This window comes from Callorhinus ursinus, unplaced genomic scaffold (assembly GCF_003265705.2).
Source record: "Callorhinus ursinus isolate GAN/ISIS: 27379988/994484 unplaced genomic scaffold, GSC_fseal_2.0 scaffold79, whole genome shotgun sequence".
Taxonomy (NCBI): Eukaryota; Metazoa; Chordata; class Mammalia; order Carnivora; family Otariidae; genus Callorhinus; species Callorhinus ursinus.
In genome coordinates this window covers 492,619-501,027 of record NW_027397141.1, presented here as the reverse complement: position 1 = coordinate 501,027, position 8,409 = coordinate 492,619, and the positions used below count along the sequence as shown (strand labels likewise).

At 45.8% G+C, this 8,409-nt stretch overlaps 1 long non-coding RNA gene across 2 annotated transcripts; it reads left to right on the top strand.

Annotated features, from left to right (window-relative positions):
• The first annotated feature begins 817 nt into the window (after window positions 1–817).
• LOC141371580 (uncharacterized) lies at window positions 818–7,008 on the top strand. 2 transcript variants are annotated; one of them, XR_012376654.1, is made up of 4 exons: window positions 818–1,095; window positions 1,194–1,583; window positions 5,151–5,268; window positions 6,562–7,008. It is a non-coding gene; the product is annotated as an uncharacterized lncRNA (long non-coding RNA). The 2 variants fall into 2 exon arrangements; XR_012376653.1 differs by having other exon boundaries at window positions 1,194–1,616.
• Window positions 7,009–8,409: the final 1,401 nt, after the last annotated feature.

Below are 8,409 nucleotides of genomic sequence, written 5' to 3'. Positions count from 1 at the left end.
ATGCTGCTCTCTGGTAGAAGATAGAAGACATAAGACCCTTGACCATTAGGTCTCAACAGTCCCACCTGTATGTGAGTAACTGATTTCCAATTGAAGTATAGAAGCACAATAATGAAACATATCTAACACTTACTGAACACTGTAATGGACCAAGCTGAAAGGCATTTTACATATTTTATTTCAGTGAATCCTCAAGAAGATTGAAGGTGCCTAGTGTGACTGGCCCCGTTAGAAAGCCCAGGTGGAGGTGCCACGTCGTGCAGCTGGGAAACAGAGCATCTAGAAGGTAACCCCGAATGTGGCCGCTTCCAAAGCCTGCCCTTCAAGGAGGAGAATATACAGCATACTTTTGAAACTGACTCCATAGTTCCACTTTGCAAATACTGCTCAAGGGACTCGCGGTGAGGACGGATCACCTAATTTTGAGTGGATCTAGTACGTGGACTGGGTTTGGGTATAGTTGGAGGAAAGTCTGATCACCCAGACCCTGCAGGTAGCTGAGGTCAGCACACGTGTCCTCCTGGAGCTCAAAGCCACCGGCCTTCAGACTCACTTTCTCAGGCGTCAGAGCTCCGATCTTGGCAAGAGAGTCAAGGTTTCATCATTCTGGGGACGGGAACTCCTCAGGATGACCTTCTACTTTCCTTTTCTCCCCAAGGAGCAGAGTTTTGTTTGGGTTTGTTGTTTCTGGCTGTGAGGCATTTGTGTTCTTACCCATGAGAGCAAAACGTCCCCCTCTTGCTTTTGAGGTCAGCCAACAGCGTCAGCGCCTTCATGCGGGCCTGCCCTTCCAGTTTCCCTTTTCTGTCCTTGGCAGCAAAGACAAGACCTCCCAGTGGATCATTGCTTTAGAGAGTGGAAGGCTCACGTCTCCCTTCTTGAGCCTTTAGGGAAAATATTAGGATATTAGTATTCCAGGTCCTCCTGGTCTCAATTCTCCAAATCGCCGACGCGCACAAGTCACTGCTGCTCGTGCCCACTGGTTCGCTCAGCACCGTGGGCATTTCCCACTGTTCCTTGGAAGGTGCTGGAAGGCCCGGCTGCTGCCGGCAGTGGGAGAAGAAGGCACAGAGGGCTGCCAGAAACACAGACCCGGTAAGGCACGAGGTCGGCCCAACAGATATTAAACAACTTGAGTGCTCATTTTGAGAATACAATGTGTAAATTATAGGAATATTTATTTGTGCTTACAGATTTTGCAGCTCCTGAGAAGCAAGGCGTTCTAGGACGAGTCACTGAAGAACTGTCATCGTGCCCCATCTAGTGGCCGCCACCAGACACGGGAGCAGCCTTTTGTCCTCCCAAGTGAGGACCAGGCTGGGACGAAGCCAAGTTTTCCTGTGCCTTCAGGGGCTCCCTGTTGGAAATTAAACCACCTGGAGGAGTAGAGTAATTTTTTTAAGCCATGAGAGTATTGGTCAGTGACACTTGAGACTGGTGCTTAATGAAGAAAAGGATTTCTTCAAATACTTGGATTAAAGGGGATAATTTTCAAAGGTCATGATAGCCCGCGATGAGCTTCAAGAAATCACCCTTACTTTGGTTGTGCCCCTTCTCTCTTCTCAGAAGAATATGTATTTAAGGTGATTTTTCTAATGCAAGAAGTTAGATTTCTGGTCAGTAACCTGTCACTGTTAGTGTCTGTCCTAAGGGGCCCGTGTGTGTGTGTGTGTGTGTGTGTGTGTGTGTGTGTGTGTGTGTGTTGGTGCTGTTCAAGGCTTACACTGTATTAAGCAACAGAGAGTGGGGATGACTTGCAATTTGGAAACTGCTTTTTGATCTTGAATTTTTTTTCCTACAAACTCCAAGCAAATGATTGATGCATCCCTAAAGACAATCTCTCTAATGAAAAAGAATGCTGTAAGATCACTTCAATTAATTGGTAACAGCTATGCAGAGCACTGTGTTGAGAAACGGTGTGTGATTAGGCTGAAAGCAATTTAGCCAAGGCAATTTGGGTTATTGTGATAGAACCGAAAGTATGATGTTCAATATGAAAGCCTCGCTGAAAATGAATATTCTTCCAGTGATGTATTTGTCTTTTAAGTATGGTGCTTCTTAACATATCTAGGTGCTATTACGAATTTGGGGGGGGGAAGGGATTTCTACTTTATTATTCTCTTTTTTTAAGATTTTATTTATTTATTTGACAGAGAGAGGGAACACAAGCAGGGGGAGCGGGAGAGGGAGAAGCAGGCTTCCCACGGAGCAGGGAGCCCGATGTGGGGCTTGATCCCAGGACCGTGGGATCATGACCTGAGGCGAAGGCAGACGCTTAACGACTGAGCCACCCAGGCACCCCTACTTTATTATTTTCTAATTTACTTTTTAAAAATCTATATACCTTTGCGCTGCTTTGCTTGCTTTGCAATAGCAGAAGTGTGGAAATCCCCAGATACCGGCACACTGAGAATTGTGACGTCTTCATAGTGATTATCTCTGGGTCATTAATATTGTGATGTGTTCTCCGGAGGGGGGATGATTTTACTTTTTTTCTCTCAATCTATTAAAAAATAGAGCTAAATCATTTAGAAAAATTATGAAAAAGAAATTGAAGATATTGATAAAGATCTGAGAATTTGATGAAAATATTCAAAGACAGAGTTGCAAAACTCCCGTGGTGCACCAAAAATATCACTTTTCAAAGAATTTATGTGTGTCCGTTATTGTTTCTAACATTATTATTCTGACTAAACTATCCCGGGGGCGAGTTTGCACTTGGCCAAACAATATTGATCACATCACCAATGGGCACATAGGGCTGTACTGAAAGCCTCAGGGCTCAGCCATGGAGAACAATTAGATTGATCAGAGGTGTCAGCAGTTACTGAAAGAGCATCTAAGTTACAGTGGTCAGCCAGAGGCAAGAGGGTCGATACGCTCACTCGCTGGAAAATAAACCATATTTCTATAAACAAAGAGAAAATGTTTGGAGAACATGTCTTGTCATCATTCTACTGCAGGAAAAATAACAAAGAAGTCAAAGAATCGAGTTGCCCCAAGCTTGAGCCTTTAGTGGGGAAATAAAACTTAAAACAAAATCTGCCAACTCAGAAAGCTTCTCCACGAAGTCAGTACAAAAGGAAAACAGTGTTATTATCGGATAAGCATTAAATCAGAATGTGATTCATATAACAGGTAGTCTGCTAAGAGACTGCAAAGAGAGAAGGAAATCTCACCCTCTGTGTGGCTGAGCAGGTGCAACCCACCACATCTGTGTTCTCAGGGTACATGGTAACTGGTCCTCAAGGGACCGGGCTTGACAGCACGCGCATTGTCCACCCTACATCCGCCTGGTCATTAGGGTGACCATCCGTGTTAGTGAAATGGGTTCATACAAAGGAAAATAAGCCATCTCTGCCTCAAGAGACAGGGTGGCTGTCTTCCTTGATGCTACATCTCTTAGAGAAGGCTCCCCTGTCCTTGAGAAAGATTGGCCAGGGTTGGGAAACTGGCGAATTAGCTTTTAAAAGATTGGCAAATATTCAGAGGGACAGAGAAAGAACCTGTACATTTTCTAAGGAAGAAGAGGGGAGACGTCTCTTCCTTTATTTTGAACAGGCACAGTGAAACTCTCGGTGTACATTTTTTGCCGCCTCCCCGCTGTCCACCCCCTTCCCCCGCCCACTCCCACTAGCACTCATAGCAACATCAGCGCCTCTGCTGTCCTGCACCTGCCGGGCCCGCTGCTCGGCTCTGGCTGGTCACCTCCGTCCTCGGGAACTGCTTTCCAATGTCACCCCTCCTCCCGTGGTTCCCGTAGCCACCTCACTTCCTCTACCTCAGTTGCTCTGGGACCAAGCTGCCTGCACTCTACAACATTTTGCAGTGCTTTAAAAGAGCTGCTGTCACATAATTTCACTTGATGTTGTGATGTGATCTGTAATTTGTTTATAGACTTCAGACGTGGTGACGGGTCTGTGTGGCAAGTGGCCTCTCATTCATGCTGGAGGGATTAGAGGCAATGATGGGCGAAGCATGCAACATGCTCCACGTGGGCGGGAGACTGAAGACCCTCATCGGGACTCCAGAGTCCAGAGGCTAGAATGTCCAGCTCCACGTGTAACACCATCTACATCTGCACTGTAGGATTATGAATTAGCATAATATTCCATTGGAGAAATGTGTGGTGTTCACGCTATACGGTTGCTGACAATAGTTTTAGGCATCTCAGCCTTTGCAAGATCATGTACAAAAATCTGTGACTGAGTCGCTTAACTTTCCAAATGGCGCCAAAGGTCCAACCCTCTGGTTGATCCTGTGACAAACAGCTTTAAAAACTTTGGTATATCTACCTTCAGAACATGGCTGATTTTGAAACTGAGTAAAGCTTTCATGCAAACCACTCATTGAAGTACAGAGAACTGGTCGTCAGATTGTGTGGCAGAATTCAACACTCTCTCGCTGCAGCATATCTCCTGGTAGACAGTTTGCTGGGGGGTGCGGTGGGGGGATTCCTCCAATTGTTAGAAACTACTGATGTCCACCAAAAAGGATGTGGTGATTATGAATCACCAGATTGACTTGTGTGAGATTTTAACAGACGTATATCTGTCTCAGGAAAAGTCTAACTCATGAAGCAATGAAAGACATGACTGGATGTGCCAACACAAGACACCGAATGCAAGGAAACAAAAATCTAAAAGAATAAGTAAAGGTTAAGTGTTTTCCAGCAAACAAAAATAAAAACAAAAACATGCTAGTAATAAATAAATGCAGGGTGCCTGGGTGGTTCAGTCTGTTAATCATCTGACCCTTGATTTCGGCTCAGGTCATGATCTCAGGGTTGTGGGATCGAGCCCCACATTGGGCTCTAAACTAGGTTTGGACTCTGCTTAGGATTCCCTCTCTCCCTCTCTCTCCCTCTCTCTCCCTCACTCTCCTCTCCAAAATAATAATAATAAATAAATACATGAAAAAATAATTATGTAGAGGGAATAAAAGTGATTTCACAAATTTTGAATCCACCAACAACCTGCCATGAAAATTGTAAAAGATAATTTGATAGGGCACTTTCCTTTTGAAATTGATTATTAAAAAAAAAGCAAGCGAGTTGAAAATAGATGAGCCTACAAAATAGATGAAATTCTCAGTTATTGTCAAATCAGGCTTTTCTGAACCTCATTTACCCCATGTTTCTTTTCTATCAGGAAATCCTTCCATGCCATTCAAATCTTTATGTATGTGTTGGTGAATTTCGGGAGTGGCACAAAATGGTGTTTGCTGAGTTTGAACTATGTCTTGGACAGAGGTCTGGTCTCCATTCAGGTATTTTCTCTTTAGTCTGTGCTTTGAGTCTGCACGAGTGTGTCAGGGGTCAGAGAGAGAAGTGGGCAGGTCGGCTTCAGACGTCCATTCCCAGACCTTTTCCTTTCAACATTCCCAGCTCTCCTCAACAGCTATGTTTTACCAGCTCTTTTCTGACTTCCTAGAGAATAAGACTGGCTTTTTCCACATGTGCCCCCCCCCCAGAGAAAGTTCCCGATATAGTCCATCTCCCCTTCTCCAAGCAAATGTGCACCCCCCCACCCCCGTGGGCATCTGTCAGCTCCTACTTACCTGCCACCAGCCTCCAGGTAACGGTTTTGTGCATTTCCAGGTTCTATAGCTGTTTTCTTCTGGGGTTTTGTCTAGCAGAGATAAAACCTTTTTTGTCCTTTAGCAGAGATGTCATAGAGATCCTGTGGCAGAAGCCCCCCAACTACATCTACTTCTGACCGTCATTCCCATCCTTACCAGAAACCGCGGAAGGACAGGGTATGCACAGCAAAGGGGAGAATAAGCCAAGTGCATACACCCTAAGCTTCCTAATTCAACCATATTGATAGTTATAGTACTTCACCAGTTAGCCTTTTCTAGGACATTTAAGTCCGAGAACAGAGATGAGAGAAATAACTGTCACAACCTCTCATAAAGTTTATCCATAAGGAACAAAAACAGTATTATCAAATCTTTATAGCAAATCTTTTGTTATCTGAGTGGTGACTCGTCTGGAGTCATTTTTATTACTAGCTCACTGCCAAGTGATGTCGACCCCCTCTGTTGACCCCTGGAGACACGTGGATACAGGAGACAACACTGCACGTGCTCTTAATCCCCTCGATTTACTTGAAATGTAAAAAAATATGTTATTCCTCCCAATAAGACCTTAGATGATGCACAATTAAAGTGCCGTATCTCTTTACAAACTGACATTAACATATAGAAAGAAATGGACACGGGTCAAGAACATGGCTTTCCTGGATTCCCCCAAGTTAGAGTTTATAAGACACTTCATTCCTTTACTAATTAGTTTCCTCAATCAAGAAACAAAACTGGCAACTTTTATAATCAAAACACTGAGCTAAGCTATGGTGGTAGAAAGGTAAGGTAGGGATTGCATTTGCCCTCCCTGATCAACACCAACCTAGTGACAGAGGACACGTGGGTGTAGATGACGCCACGGTCACCGTGGGCAGGATGGCGCTGCATGTCTTAGTAAGCCACAGTTCCATGTGGCTTTTCAAGTTAATGTAATATGATGCATCAAAAATGTGGAAATGAAGTTCTGTCTCATTTCAGAGGAAGGCGTAAGCAATCCCAAATGGAGAGAGATGTGAAATCTTCATGGCAAAGAAAGTGACTTCCTAGTCAAACGGACATACTGGTACTTAATGCTGAATGAAACACAGCAAAATAGAAGTGATTCCATCCCAAAGCCATTTCAGATACATACACATACCATTCCACCATTATTAATTCATAGATGGTAAGTTCAAAGAAAAGCGTGTGGGTGAAGATTTACCGAGGGCTTCTTTAATTAAAGCATAAAATGGGAATGGTCCTTGAAATACCAAATATGCCCCGCATTGTCTCATTGTTTTGGTCCGGTGCATTAATTTAAAAGAAAACTGATGATTTGGAACTCCAAGATTAATATGAATAACACAATCATTAAAATTATACTATTTCAGATATTAATAACACAACCATTAAAATTCTCATTTTTGATAGTATATTATTCATACAATTCACAATACGGATAAATCTGTTCACTCCTAGTGATGCGTGGCTAGGCCAGTTCAAACTAAAGAGAGTGAAATGCAACGAGGCTGCCTCAAGCTTCAGGGTCTATTAAACTTAATTCATCATGAATCTGAAAAGCTAATTAGAAGTGAAAGGAAGCAGGGACGGAGATGCCTTCTGTACCATGAAGTGAGGCAATGCGTTTTAGGAAACGATGTGCGCGTTACGATCGCTGGAGCTTGAATGGAGCTGCACATAGGAACTTCAGCGGGACTTCCAAGAATCCCATCAACAAGACCTGCTTTGTCGGCACTCAGGGGGAGGTGGTCAGCTCTTGAGCGACTTGCAGACCAGCAGCGGGGGTGTTGGCTGGGGCGGGGGCTGGGCCTGGAGGAGGAGGGGCCCACCTGCCTCCCACAGTTTCTACAGCTCACTGTGGACAGCTCATGAGGCTGTTCATGGAAACATTTGCGGAAAGCGATCTTGCCGTTGCTTTTATGTAACTGGTTGAAAATAGACCCACTGGGTCCTTCATAAAGCAAGGAAGGCCACAGGCATTCCGCACGTTCACACTGATTTGGTGGAGAGGGGAGCAAATCCCAATCCTCCCGGCATGCTGCTAGAGGAAGGGCAGGGAGGAGGGTGGAGAGCCGGGAGACAGGAGGCCCGCCCCTTGCAGGTAGCCACCAGCAGGTGGAGCGTGGGCAGCTTGTCCCCAGAGGGTGAGGGGGTCCCATGAAGAGGGACCCAGGAGGATGAGAGCCCCCGCCCCAAGCCCACATGCTCAGTGCCGTCAGCACCCTCATCTCTTACCTGACAAGCAGAGCAAGCTCTCTCTCTCTCTCTCTCTCTCTCTCTGGGCACAGCGCTGCTTTTCCTTCTCTCTCCTGCCTCCTGCATCCTCTGTCTTTAGATTGTTCCCGGAGGCCTCAGGTAAGGAGAATCTAAAGCTATCTCTCTGCTCTGAGGCTGGATCCCACTGTCTCCAGCCTGGTCCTCACCTCCCTCCCTCCTCTCGATGCTCACACCAGCTCCTCTCCTGGATCCAGGACTCGGGCCCCGGGCGCTTGCAGGATGCTCCTTCCCTCCTTCCCTTTCCTCAGCAGATTCTCTTTTGCCATCAGAACTGCTCACAATGGTATGTCTTCTCTCTGTTTTTCCCGACTCCCACCCGTGACTCTACCCGCTGCCAGGTGACTCTGGGCCCCATGCTCATGGGCACTAGCTCAGCCGTAGGCACCTGTGGAGGCCAGGCCTCCTCCCCTGGGCTTCTGCCTTCTGCTGCTGGCCCCGCCCGGAGGCCCACAGATTAGAGGGTGAGCTCTGCACATGGGGAGTGTGGGAAATGCTCATCCACCCAGACTCTTCTGACTGATGGTAAGGTAGCTGATTCTAGGCAGAGGC